This window comes from Bicyclus anynana, chromosome 18 (assembly GCF_947172395.1).
Source record: "Bicyclus anynana chromosome 18, ilBicAnyn1.1, whole genome shotgun sequence".
Lineage (NCBI taxonomy): Eukaryota > Metazoa > Arthropoda > Insecta > Lepidoptera > Nymphalidae > Bicyclus > Bicyclus anynana.
Genome location: NC_069100.1, coordinates 166290 through 179883, shown reverse-complemented (window position 1 = coordinate 179883; position 13594 = coordinate 166290). Strand labels below are relative to the sequence as shown.

At 37.8% G+C, this 13594-nt stretch overlaps 1 protein-coding gene across 1 annotated transcript in view; it reads right to left on the bottom strand.

Moving 5' to 3' along the window:
• Nucleotides 1-10217, bottom strand: part of LOC112046705 (uncharacterized) — a 413809-nt gene extending 403592 nt beyond the window's left edge. The window contains exon 1 of the mRNA XM_052886800.1: nucleotides 10030-10217. The gene's annotated coding sequence lies outside the window, so the exon portion shown is untranslated. The remainder of the gene's footprint in view (nucleotides 1-10029) is intronic.
• Between the last annotated feature and the right edge of the window lie 3377 nt (nucleotides 10218-13594).

Here is a 13594-nt window from a genome sequence, read left to right as displayed (position 1 = left end):
AAATTGTGATAAAGACAAAAGAAGCCTCCGAACATATTTCAAAACTATTTGATTATCTTATTTTTAATTTTAGAGTTCCATTTTAATTTAAATTTACTTAATTTGGCTTCGATTCGTAGTTAAATCAAATTACCAAAGTTATAATTCAATAGAAAATAAAATATGAAGAAATAATTCAAATGGATTAAGTTTTGAGTTCAGAAATCTAATTAACGTTCAAAGTTTAAAGAGACATCTCAATGAACAATTAAACTTTTACGCTTTCACTATTTCAAACGTAGATTGCATGCAATAAGAGCAACCAACTTTAAAAGCCCCTCGGCTACAAAGTAATAGCACTAAAAGTTATTTCATTTTAAACTGGCCAGGTATTACACATTAAGTACTAACGGATAACAGATCTTGACCTACATCGCTAACACTCGGGCCACACATTGCCATTCCGGCGATTATGATACTTGTGACAAAGTGGTTAGAGTTGATACTCGTGTGGCGGCGGCGTTAAAGTTGTAAGTGCCAGTATAATATGTTAGCTTTGCTTGCGGTTATGCGCTTTTGAGTATCGCGGGGAGTTGAAAAAGTTGTATTATGTTGACCCATATTGCGCGATATTAACTGTGATACCGCTTGGAGTGTGGACATCGTGTAATGCTACGATTCTCAAAGTAGCTTCCGTGCATGAGGGATTCCGTAGACGTGCTGTATGTACGAGTAGACGTATGTAGATGTGCATTTAAATATGATTTCACCTGATGGTAAGTGTAGATATAGTTCTAAGATAAATGCCAATGAATGACAAAACTGTGACACAATTTTATTCATCATAATAAAAGTTATGAAATAAAAATTAACGAATATAATGTGAATTTAATTTAAAAAGACATAGTGTCTTTTGGCGTTTAATTACTGTCGGTTGGCGTTTTTTAATCTTGAAAGTTTGGGAACCCCTGATTATTAAATATTTTTGTTTATTACAATTTTTCTCAAATTTTTCAAATGAACCACTGTGGACAAGTTGTCTGTGTGTGTATGGATCCCACTTCCAAGAGAAGTACATTGAACTTCTAACGACACAGATTCGTGCCAATTTTGTTTTTTTACACTCCACCAGACACGAAGTTTACAATCGGAACTTGCAGAGAACTATTTTAAAAGTACCCCCGACTGTAGGAAGTTTTAAAAGTCGGTACCGACTTATTTAAAACTATTCCCGCCCGACCGCGGCCGGTCGACCGATTCCGACCGATTAAATTACTTTATTTCTGATTGTACCTACTTTACTATAATAAAATAAGTTTGTTTCGATGAAGTTAAATTATGCAGTAATATTGCGTAAATTAACTTTGAGGTTAAACACTTTTTAATGGTTTTTCTATTTAACTTTCATCTGTTATTGACATTTTGATTTTTCTTCAGGGTTTCACAGCCCAGTGGATATGACCTCTGCCTCCGGTTCCGCAGGGTGTGGGTTTGAACTCAGTCCGGGGCATGCACCTCCAAATCAGTTGTGTGCATGTGCATGGAAGGAAAAACGTCGTGTGGAAACCTGCATACCAGAAAATTTACTTAATTAACTGCGTGTGTAAAGTCTGCCAATCTGTATTGGATCAGCGTGTTGGACTATTGGCCTAACCCCTCTCATTCTGAGAGAAGACTCGAGCTCAGCAGTGAGCCGAATATGGGTTCATAATGATGATAGGCAAGACAAGGAACATTGTAACACTCAATTATCTCATTGGATGACAAGAGTCCCGATGACCAGAACCCAAGTTCTCAAATGTAAGTGCTGCAGATTCTCAAATCCTTAGAGACTTTGTACAATGTAAATATAGATATATACATAAAAGATGAATCAAAAAAAAAAAAAAACTCATGAAGTCGAAAGTTTCCAAATCAAATATACCGCGTGGGTGACGGAGTTGGGTTTTTAATTTAGATTAGAAGTAGGTCGGCGGCCGCGCGCCGATCTGCATATAATGCGTTTATTATTATATCTTCTGGATAACTGCCGCTTGAGTCGTTTATATACGACAATAAACTACTGTACCACTGGAGCGAACTTGCCGCCGCGTTTACGTGGATTGTGACGTAATGTTAAACAGTAAATTGATTTAAAATATACAGGATGTCCCGTAAATATTACGACATACTTTACAAGGTGATAACTAAAATCAAGGCCCACTGATTTTTGTATTTTGTACACAAATCAATATAACTTAAAAACCGTAAAATTTCGTCTTACATATGTTGCGTTATTTAAGTAGGTCTTGATGTAAGCTATCATCCTGTAGAGTATGTCGTACTATTTTCGGGACAACCTGTATATTAATAAATGACACAATAGTGACATAATATCATTCATCACATTATAAGATATAAGAAAACTCGGCTAATCGAAACAGCATCCTCTCGGTACCTTTTCCAAAGCCGAGGCATCAGAAGCCGTTGACTCTACAATGTTTATAATGAAGAAAGAAAGGGAAGGGTCATTTTAATCAGTCAGTCAATGGATTTAACAGCAGGTATCACTATAAGCCCGCCAACCCGCACTTTAGTAGTCTGGTGGGCCTAAGCACCTTTACGGAGGGAAGTCTAACCCTGTAGTGGGTCGTTAAAATAGGGTAAGTAGTAATAAGGATTCACAATAAAATTCCGCAAATCTAGCTAGTAGTTCCCACCGGGTGGTGGTCACCGCTCCCGAGATCAGGTTACGACTATTTATTTCCAACGGCATTTTAATATTTGCAGGAATGGAAATTTCTTTACTTACCGTGCCTCATTCATCTTCTAAAAAATGTTGGTAAGAATATTCCACTAGGGTTGGCAGTTTTCGTTTTACTATCTAAACTGTTAAAATCTATAATATAATTTAAACATTTATGTTTGATTTATTTTAAATTCGTTAGCCTTAAAGACCCACTAAAGGTCCAGGCCTCCCACCTTATAGGCGAGGAAATATGGAGCTTAGACCCACCACGCTGCTCCAGTGTGATAATTATTTGGATGATAATGTTAATGTTAGATTAATTAACGACATTAATGATAATAAGCGGAACAGCGTGGATGGGTGTATTCGGGCGGGTGGGTGTTACACCCACGCGAGTGTTACACCACCAGTTTTACAATTCTGGTCTATTTTAACTGAAAAAAGAAAGAAAAACTCATCTCATATAGCTCGATCCAAAATTCGAAACCAGGGCCTCGTGATCTGAAACCACAAAGGCTAACTACGGGACCAACGAGGCAGTTGAATTCAAAATTTATTAGTTATTAGTAATAAAGTAGTAATATAAAAATAAAAGCTAGAAATCATGAACAATGAAAATAAGTGACCGCTCTGAGAGAGCTTTGGTAACATACGTCAGAATGTGTAAATGATATTACTTTCTATTTTTTAGAAAATGATTACTATACCTTGTATTTGTGTCTGGTCTTTTAAGGTTGATCACAATATTATAAACTAGCAGACGCCCGCGACTTCGTCTGCGTGGAATTCGGTTTTTTACAAATACCGCGGGAACCATGGACTTATCCGGGATGAAAAGTTACCTATATGTTAATCCAGGGTATTATTTCAAATTTCAGCAAAATCGGTTCTATAGTTGCGCCGTTAAAGAGTAACAAACATCCAAACAAAGTAACATCCACACAAGCTTTCGCGCTTATAATATTAGTAGGATTACCTTGTATAATATTAATAAATTACCTCGCACAATAATTTGCATAAACAAAATTATTTATGTTATTTAAAATTTTGTTGAACTATTTTATAAGCGACGAGTCAGCCCTAGCTTTCAAGCAGGCCTTTGGATTAGGGTCAGAATTAAAATGGCTAGCTTAAGATGATTCTTAAATATAGGAATATTTTATCAGGCTTTCACGAGTTTCGCTGCCTTTTGTGTAATCTGAGTATTTTTAGAATAAGATTTTCAAAATAAGATGAATTGGTTTCAATGGGTAGATGTTACTTTGACCAAGAAATATTAAACTATTTTAGATCAATAATAATTAATATTAGTGTAAAAAGTTTATAGCTTGTCTTGTATCATAATTCGTATTTTAGGTTTCAAGTACCTACCAAGAGGAAGGCTGTAGTTGATTAATAAATAATATGCTGATTATTGGTATTGTGATCAATGTACTAAAATAGGTAAGATGCATCTAACCCATTGGATCGCAACGTAGGGGGCAGTAGAGAAACTAGAGAAAGTTAAAGGGCGTTGAGCTACCATCATAACATAAAGGTAGTACAACAGACTTCCAAAATAATATTATAATGTTTGCGAAAATTTCCATAATTAGATAAAGATTTTATGTTTAGATCTACATTCAATTGGACTATACGAACATTTTTCAACATTTAAGAATCTAAATTGGGCGCATCGGATTAGGAAAATTCTCAAAAGAGCAAAGGAAGTTTGAAAACCTATGGTCTAAGCTGTCAGAATGAAAGATATCAAAATCGAAATTAATTTGTTTCAAGTTGACAAGCACTTTTGAAAAGTTTGACTGTTTTTTAAGACTCGATCACTGGTTAAGAAGGCAGGTTCTTGCAAAAAAAGCCCGCTAGAAATCCATAAGTTGATAATTAAAAAAAAAATATAGTACCTATAAAGGAATATAAAATAATATGTAATTGTTATGCACTTATGTCATGCCCTTTTCTCTATAGGAGTGTGAGGCTATATCTGAGCTGGACCTTTATCTAGGTTGAGCCACACATCGGAAGAGTATTGTCTGGTATACACTACAATCAATTATGATTAGATTATAAAGATAATTATTTCCATCTCTTCGGCGGCACATAACAAAGTATTCCTTGCTTTTGAAATTTTCAAAGACATTCAACAATGCCGGCCACAACCACTGAGTAATCGCGTCTGTAATCACTTAACCCCAAAAAAAAAGATAATCACGCATATGAACAGAACCGGCCATCTCACCGCGCAGAGATTAATCATAATAAAATGTTACCCCCCCCCCCCCGTGCCCCCCTACCCCCTCCAGCCGGGCTGTTTCACTTTCAGCACAACAGACTAAAAGCTTCCCTATTGTTTGTTGAGGCTTAAGTTTAACTTTGCTCCTGCTTAACTTATGGACAACATTTTCATACAAAGATTCATATTTGTTTTTTTTTATAATAGTTGACGGAACTAGCATACAAACTTATCTCCAGGAAAAGTATCGTCTCTGACAGAGCAATACTACACAGGAGTTTCTAAGAACACATACAATGCAGTCCTAGCGCCAGACTTATAGTAGGGGAGACGAAGAGGGAATTTTTGCATTTTCTCGAGCGCGGCAGTTGGACTTTGCAGGTTGTTGAGTTAAGTAAGTAAGAGCTCATACTTCCACCAAGTATGAGCTCTTACTTACTTAATATTGGTGGTTACGTACGTTTAGGCGACCAAAAAAATAAAGTAACTTCAAAAATACTTATCCTTCTTTCTTCTTATACTAAGCCTTCCACCAGCTAGACCTGGGCCAATTAAGAAAACTTTAATCGGCGCAGCCGGGAATCGAACCCAGGACCTCCGTCTTGTAAATCCACTACGCATACTATTGCGCCACGGAGGCCGTCAAATAAAAACCCAAGTCCGGATTACTAAGAAAGGCTCTTTCAATGCAAGGACCATACGGATACTCAGAGTTTAGCTCCTCTCCTCCCTCCTTTCCCTATTGAGTAAGCCTTCTAAGATCTCAGCGAAACGCTGTAGCATCTATGAAATTATTTAAATGCAAAATACAGCACTCCAGGAAATTGCACCGCGCTCGAATTCGTATATATGACGTCACACAGTTGCCAATACGCCATATTTCATGGCAATAAGTTTGGCGAAAAATATCCCACCACATGCGCCGCCTCCCAGCTATGCCCAAAGTTTTAGCACTGTTGCTTATTACATTTTGAATTCGTTTAATTTAATTTTAACCCGTGATAGCCTAGTGGATATGACCTCTGCCTCCGATTCCGGAGAGTGTGGTTTTGAATCCAGTCCGGGGCATGCACCTCCAGCTTTTCAATTGTGTGCAGTTTAAGAAATTAAATATCACGTGTCTCAAACGGTAAAAGAAAAACATCGTGATAAACCTGCATACCAGAGAATTTTCATAATTATCTGCGTGTGTGAAGTCTGCCAATCCGCTTTAGGCCAGCGGTGTGGACTATTGGCCTAACTCTTCTCATTCTGAGAGGAGACTCGAGTTCAGCAGTAAGCCGAATATGGGTTGATAATGATGATGATGATGAATCGTAGAAGTGCACAATCCTTACGTACGTAAACGTTGACTCAAAGGTTACATGAACAGTATTGAAGCAGGATTTTGTATCGTCTTTCTACCCTGTACCTACCATGACTGAAAACCTTGTGCAAGCCACTAGTCACAGATATAACACAAATATCGATACGAAGTGTGTAACATATCAGTCACACCATAACAGCCGTACGCTATTTAAAATAAATATACATATACGTTCAAAATTATACATGTCAGTGTTACTGATAGGCGCCTCATGGCGATAACTCTTAAATGTTTTAAATAACTATTATTTAGGGCTTTATGGGATTTTGTGAGCCGGGGAAAAACTATTCTGCACTATGTTAATTTCTGAACAATCATACGAACGAGTTCGTTAGGTAGGGTGGTAACTAGCCACGGCCGAAGCTTCCCACCAACTAGATCTAGACAAATTAAGAAAACCTCAATCGTCTCAGCCAAGAACGAATCTGGAACCTCCGTCTTATAAATCCATACCACTGCGCCACGGAGATCGTCAGAATGAGATGTTTCTGGCATTCGCAAGCACTGAGTGCATTACTTAACATGGCTTGCTTTTGTCTTCTGAACGAAATCGCCCCATCCTTTTGAAAAAAAATTTTTCGTTATAAGTTATCAAAGCGTTACAGGACAGCGCTACAGGACTTTGTTTTTTAATGTCGGGAAAAATAATATTTTCAGTGAAAATACCAACAGACTGTTTACGACTTGAATTTTCACGACGTTCGCGAAACATTAGTCGTCTAGACAACGCTGATATAAAATTTAGATGAAAGCCGGACGAGTCGCGGACGGAATATATTCACAACTAATATCACTGTGACGTCACGATATGCGTTACTCATCGCAGTCCTGCGGGTGGAAAATTTGGTGGAAATTTATTGTTTCATTATTTATTTATGCGTGAGGAAAATATAGTTTGTTTTGCAGACGTAATAATATATACTGTCTTTTTGGTCCAGTGGTTAGCCAATGTCGCTTCGTAGCACGAGGTCATGGGTTCGAGTCCTTGGTCGGGCTAATATTGACCTTTCATACTTCAAATAAATTTTCTATAAAAATTTGTACCCCGAAGTTATTACATGCGATTATTGACATCTGATACTGATCATCCCTAATCACCCTAAGCCCGCCTAACCGCATTGGAGCAATGTGGTGAATCTAAGCTCCATATCCCCTCTCTGTTAAGAGGAGCCTGGGCATGTTGGATCATTAAAATATTCTGATAATGATGATAGGTTTGTAACGTCAGTGCTATAACTATGTACAATTTTGTATTATAATTAAAAAGGGCTTTCTTGCCTAAAAGCTCATTAGGAAAAATACAACCTCCATGCCTTTTTTTGCAACCAAGCTATCCGAGTCTGAAGGATATGAAGCTATCCGAGTCCTGGATAGGGCTTTGTTTCATTCTAAGTCCAATAAATTCTCTGTAGTTTGCATTAAGAAGGTGGTAGCGTTACAGGATGAAGGATGCCGCCATTTTTATTGAAATCAGATTTTTTATTTTATTTTATTCAATGACAAGTTAGCCCTTGACTGCGATCTCACTTGATGTTAAGTGACGACGCAGTCTAAAATGGAAGCGTGCTGAATTGCCGGTAAAAGTTTGTTCTACCCATTCCTCTGACGGTTTCTACGCAGCATCGTGCCGTTTGGCGATACGTCTTTGCATTAGTGTGGTAACTAGCCAAGACCGATGATACCACCAGACCAGACCTAAGTTATTTAATTAATAATATTTAAAATTCTAATCAATTAATCAATCAATCAATCAATTTATTTATTTACAGATACATGCATTATTTATACATCTAAGCTGACCGAGCTAGGAATCGAACCCGAAACCTCTCTGTCGATATCAGAAAAGCCGATATCGCTGAAAATTCAAACATTATTTAAGCTCTACCCACAATAGAGAAGCGTGTGTAAAGCTCCAATTCGGTCTCTCTTATAGGAGAAAAGAACCCGGTGCCTTATGGGCTGTTGAATTGGCTGTTTGAAAAATATTATGTTACAATTTTAATAACTATGTTTTTTTTAAATCAAAATATAATAAGTATTCCATTTCATCCAATAATATCAAAGCGAATCGAATCTGTAAATATAATTTCAGAAAATAGATAAGACGTCCCCTTCGCAGCCTGACAGCAGCTTGGTAATTACTTCCTAGTGAGATTGTATTTCATTGGACTATATTTACGATGCTACTGTAAGGTTTACTTTATATGAAAATCAGATTCAATTCCTAGATCAAAAACCATGGCCTGGCATGATTTTTTGCCATGAACATATCATGGCACAAAATCATACTAGACTATAATATATGAAATATCGTCAATTAAAAGAACGTTTAAGTTATACACAGAGCCGATTATACTACAATTTTCGCCGACATAAAAAAGAACATAGCCAAGTATTAATCACCGAAATAAAAAATACGTTATTAATTTACTACTTCATATACTACTTAAGTCAAACGCATTGATATTTTCAGGGTAGATTTGGAAGAAATAACATTTTTAATTTATTTTATTATTTTTTTCAAAATAATAATTGTTGACACCCACTTTGACTTTGATTGTTGACAATTGGCGCGACGGAGATTTGAAGAAGCCACCACCGCTGGTGGGACTTTTCTCCAACAGAAGAGAAAGATTACTCGATGCCCTGCTGTAGGCAAAAGAAGTATGCTGATGTTTTAACATCATCTCTTACTGAAATTTGGCCCTTCCAAATTATCCTGGTTCTTACAACAACAGAAATAAAACTACAGGTTCTAACTAAACGCTTTTTATTTGACTGCGAAGGGTTATTCTCATAAACCAGTTCAGGCCACCGCGATGATGAGATCGTGTTTAAGCGAGAGCTTGTCCACACTATTCGATAATTATATTATATAAATATGAAAATAAGTCTGTATGTCTGTAACCTTTTCACCACTAAACTGCTAAACCAATTTGGATGAAATTTGGTTTAAAGATGATATCTTGGAGCAAAAAATAAGCAACTATTAATCCTGGAAAAATCCATGTCCCCCGCGGGATATATATAAAACTGAATACTCCGTTAGTTTCATAGAAAAAAGATAAAGATACTATAAAATTGATAAACATCTTAATTATAAAGATTCATTAAAAATCTTCCCTATTTACTTAATTTATACTAAAATTCTAAAGAGGTAAAGTTTGTGGTATTGCAAGGGGAAATCTTTAGATCTACTGAAATGATTTTGAAAATTCTTTTACTACTTAGTAGAAAACCACGTTATTTATTAGTGTCTTAGGTATGCTATATTTTTTATCCCTCACGGGATGGGGAATTACTTAATACTATACACTTATTAATTACGCGGGTAAAACGGCCAGGTGTCGACTAGTTAATTATAAACAGTTTAATTGTACGTACATTTTATTGACAAAAATATTGAGATTCCGAACGAGAGTGAGCGAACATTCTAATTCTAAATACGAAATCCTTTTAAGCCTCGCTACATGTCAGATCCGTTTAGAACAGTGAAAACACCAGGTAAAATCCCGAGGAAAAATATCAGGAACGTAAAATAATTTTCCCAGTTAGCTTAATGTCCCATAGTTGGCCACATCTATAAAGTAGAAAATATAGAGAGAGCTCTACCTCGCTAAGCCAACGCAGGTTGGTAGGATATTCCAATATAAACGTACCAAAATATGACTCAAACATCTTATTCGTAACCGCGTGTATGAGAAAATTCGGACAAAAATAACTTACATGCAAAATTCGTGTTCCAAATCGCACACAACACTAGACACACTAAATACACTCCATAGTAGCCACTGTCACACACACAGATATCCCGGATATTTTTTTCTTAGTGTATTTCAATCTATTAATATTTCGAATTTGACAATCGTAAGGTTCGTTCGCGCGAGCGGCCGCACGTCCTCTCTGCGGGACGGTGGAACCGACACTACAGCCGAAGCTCGCTCAAAGCTTCTGCCGGGGTTGCTGTGTGGGTGTGTGCGTGTATAGGGGTTGTTCTGTCGCTGTGTGCGTGCTCTTTAGGTCAACAGAATTCGGTAAAGACAGGCTTGAAGCAGCATGCCCTACATTCGGGTTCCTTTACAAAAGTTCACTAGCTTTTTTTCAGTTTGTTGTGTATGATTATAGCGTTGAGATATTTTTGCCTCTGTAGCTTGGCAGTTTAGTGAGCCAACTTTCGAGGGGTCCCAGATTCGAATATTGGGTAAGGGTCAGCCGTTGACTGGGACCAACGTTCCGCTTGATTGGAGGGGCATTACTTTGTTAATTATCCCTATAACAGCTCAACCGCTCAAAGGGAGGAAGGTGGTCGACTAAAATAATAATCGTCCTTTCTTCTTCTTCTAAAGTTACTGATGATATCTAAGGTACAGGACCACGTTACATTGGGATTGGGACCATCTCTCTAAAAACCATGGAAATTCGGCAAATTCGAGAATATCATATTCTCACCAATCCTAATTGGGGTAGAGTGGTGAGTGTAAGCTCCAAATTGTCCTCTCTTTTTTTTTTTTTTTTTAATTACTTACAAGTTAGCCCTTGACTACAATCTCACCTGATGGTAAGTGATGATGCAGTCTAAGGTGGAAGCGGACTAACTTGTTAGGAGGAGGATGAAAATCCACACCCCTTTCGGTTTCTACACGGCATCGTACCGGAACGCTAAATCGCTTGGCGGTACGTCTTTGCCGGTAGGGTGGTAACTAGCCACGGCCGAAGCCTCCCACCAGCCAGACCTGGACAAATTAAGAAAATCTCAATCTGCCCAGCCGGGGATCGAACCCAGGACCTCCGTCTTGTAAATTCACCGCGCATACCACTGCGCCGCGGAGGCCGTCTCTTATAAAAAAGAGAAAGTCTGCAACCATAAATGCATTAGTTTCAACACCAGCCTGTTCCGCTGTTATCGTATACTCGTTTCTAGTAGTAGTAGAAGTTGTAAGGGCAACTAAAAATTACATTAAAATAATACAAAACAAAATAGTGTACAGAAGTAGAGTCCTTTTTGGGTTCCCCTGGAGCCTAAATCTTTTTTGTACCAAATAAATAAACTAAAGCGAGTCTCTTTTGATCACCTTTAACTGATTTTTATATTTTTTAAGTGTAATTATTTTCGTGCACAGACGGTACATGTATTGTTTTGTATTGTTGGTGAAAGCTTTATTATTTTCAAATTAGTTATTTGGATTCTTATTTAACGTGTAGAATGTTTTTATAATGCGAATCCTTTGTCATGATGACAATAAATTGTTTTACATTTTTATCTTTGCCTTGTGTTTTGTGTTGTCTGTAATTTTGTCTGTGTGGAATTTTTTTGTGGCGTAAAATTTCATTCTTTTTACAAATCCCACGGGAACCATGGACTTTTCAGGATACAATTTTACTGGGACTTTCACTGTATGATAGAGGAGTTATTGAGCATCGTATAGGTTGTGCCTTTTTATTTCAAAGTCTTAAATACATTACATCTCTGAACTTTATCTAAATTTATTTTTAAATGCGATCATTATTCCCCCAACGGTCCAACGGTCGGAAATCGAACTTTTTTTGTGCAATGTTTCCGTCGGCAGGGCATTCCAAATTATTGATGTGCAAATTAGAAATGTGGATGCAAATTGTTTCGTAGGCGTTGCCTGAACATCCAAGACGTAGGAATGCCACTGTTTGTGACGTCTTGTTGTTGTGTGGTAGAAAGGAGAATGAGGAACAAGATGATGAAGTTCCTGAGCACACTCACCAAAGTATATCAGGTAAAAAACCGAGAGACAAGCTACATTGCGACGGTGTTGCAAAGTCTGCAATTTCGCCTGCGACAGGATCATTACTAATGATACTTATAGCGGCGCGATCTATCGAGTCTAATGTATCAAGCTGATATTTTGCAGAACCATTCCAGAACTTGAACCTAATCAGATCTCCGGCTTCTCAATCGTGACTTACAAATCCGTTAGTTCGATTTAATTTAAAAGGACCATGATTATAGTGTGTAATGATTCAGTCGACACTTAGCACAAAAGGGCACGAGCACAATAGAGTGAGATGTCGCGGCGGCACGTCACGGCACGTCACGGCACGCTGCGAGACGTGCGGTCGGCGGAGTGGCACGTGGCACGTACGGGCTTGCGGTGGCGGTCCAATCGACGTGCCGAATCGAGGCTAACGAAACAATATGAGCATACCCACGACGGCAAGGGATCGAATAGTCGAAAGTTTTGTATTCAACTGTTCTTTATTAACCGACTTTTTAACGACACGCTTCAGGGCCAGGAGGGTGTATGAAGCTCGGACTCACAACGCCGTTCCGATGCGGTTTGGTGAATTTAGGATGATAATGTAAAGTACATTAACGACGGGTTGTCACTCACTAACTTCCCAACTCAGGGCTGATCATATTAGCAGAAAATTTGTAAAAAAGAAAACTCGAAAACTTTTTTGAGGGCCTCCGTGACGCAGTGGGATGCGCGGTTGATTTACAAGATGGAGATCCTGGGTTCGATCCCCGGCTGGGCCGATTGAAGCTTTCGTTTTTGGTCCAGGTCTGGCTGGTGGGAGGCTTCGGCTGTGGCTAGTTATCACTTTACCGACATTAACGCACCTCCAAGCGATTTAGCGTTCCGGTACGACGCCGCGTACAAACAGTCAGAGGTATGGGTACAATGAACTTGTACCTCTTCTCTGAACTAGCTCGTTTGATCTCAGACCTTGTCTACACTTACCATCAGATGAGGTCGTAGCCAAGTTAGAAAATACTAATTTCTAAGTTGACATGATTTGGAGATCGAACCTCTCTGCTGAGCACAGCACTACCATCTACGACAGAGTCGTCGAGATCGTCACTAACTCTTGTGCAATGGAAATGCTACTTTACATCGAGTGACCCATATACTTTCTTCGATAATAATCATTTTGTATTAAAATTTAAATCTTACTAATACGCGAAAGTTTGTATGGATGTTTGTTACACTGCTACTACTAAAGCGATTTGTCTGAAATTTGGAATGGAAATAGATTTTACTATGTATCACATAGGCTACTTTTTATCGCGGAATAGTCCATGGTTCCCGCGGGATTTATGAAAAACTGAATTCCACGCGGACGAAGTCGCGGGCGTCCGCTAGTTTAAATAATAGTTGGCAAAACAAGTATGTTTAGAAACCCAACTAAATAGTTAAAAATACACTATTTATTTATTATTAACATCAATTAATTTTATTTAATTAAATACAAAATTATTCAAATTATTTCATAAAAAAAAAAATAATTTAAAAAGCCAGCTGTAGATGTACTAGTAAAT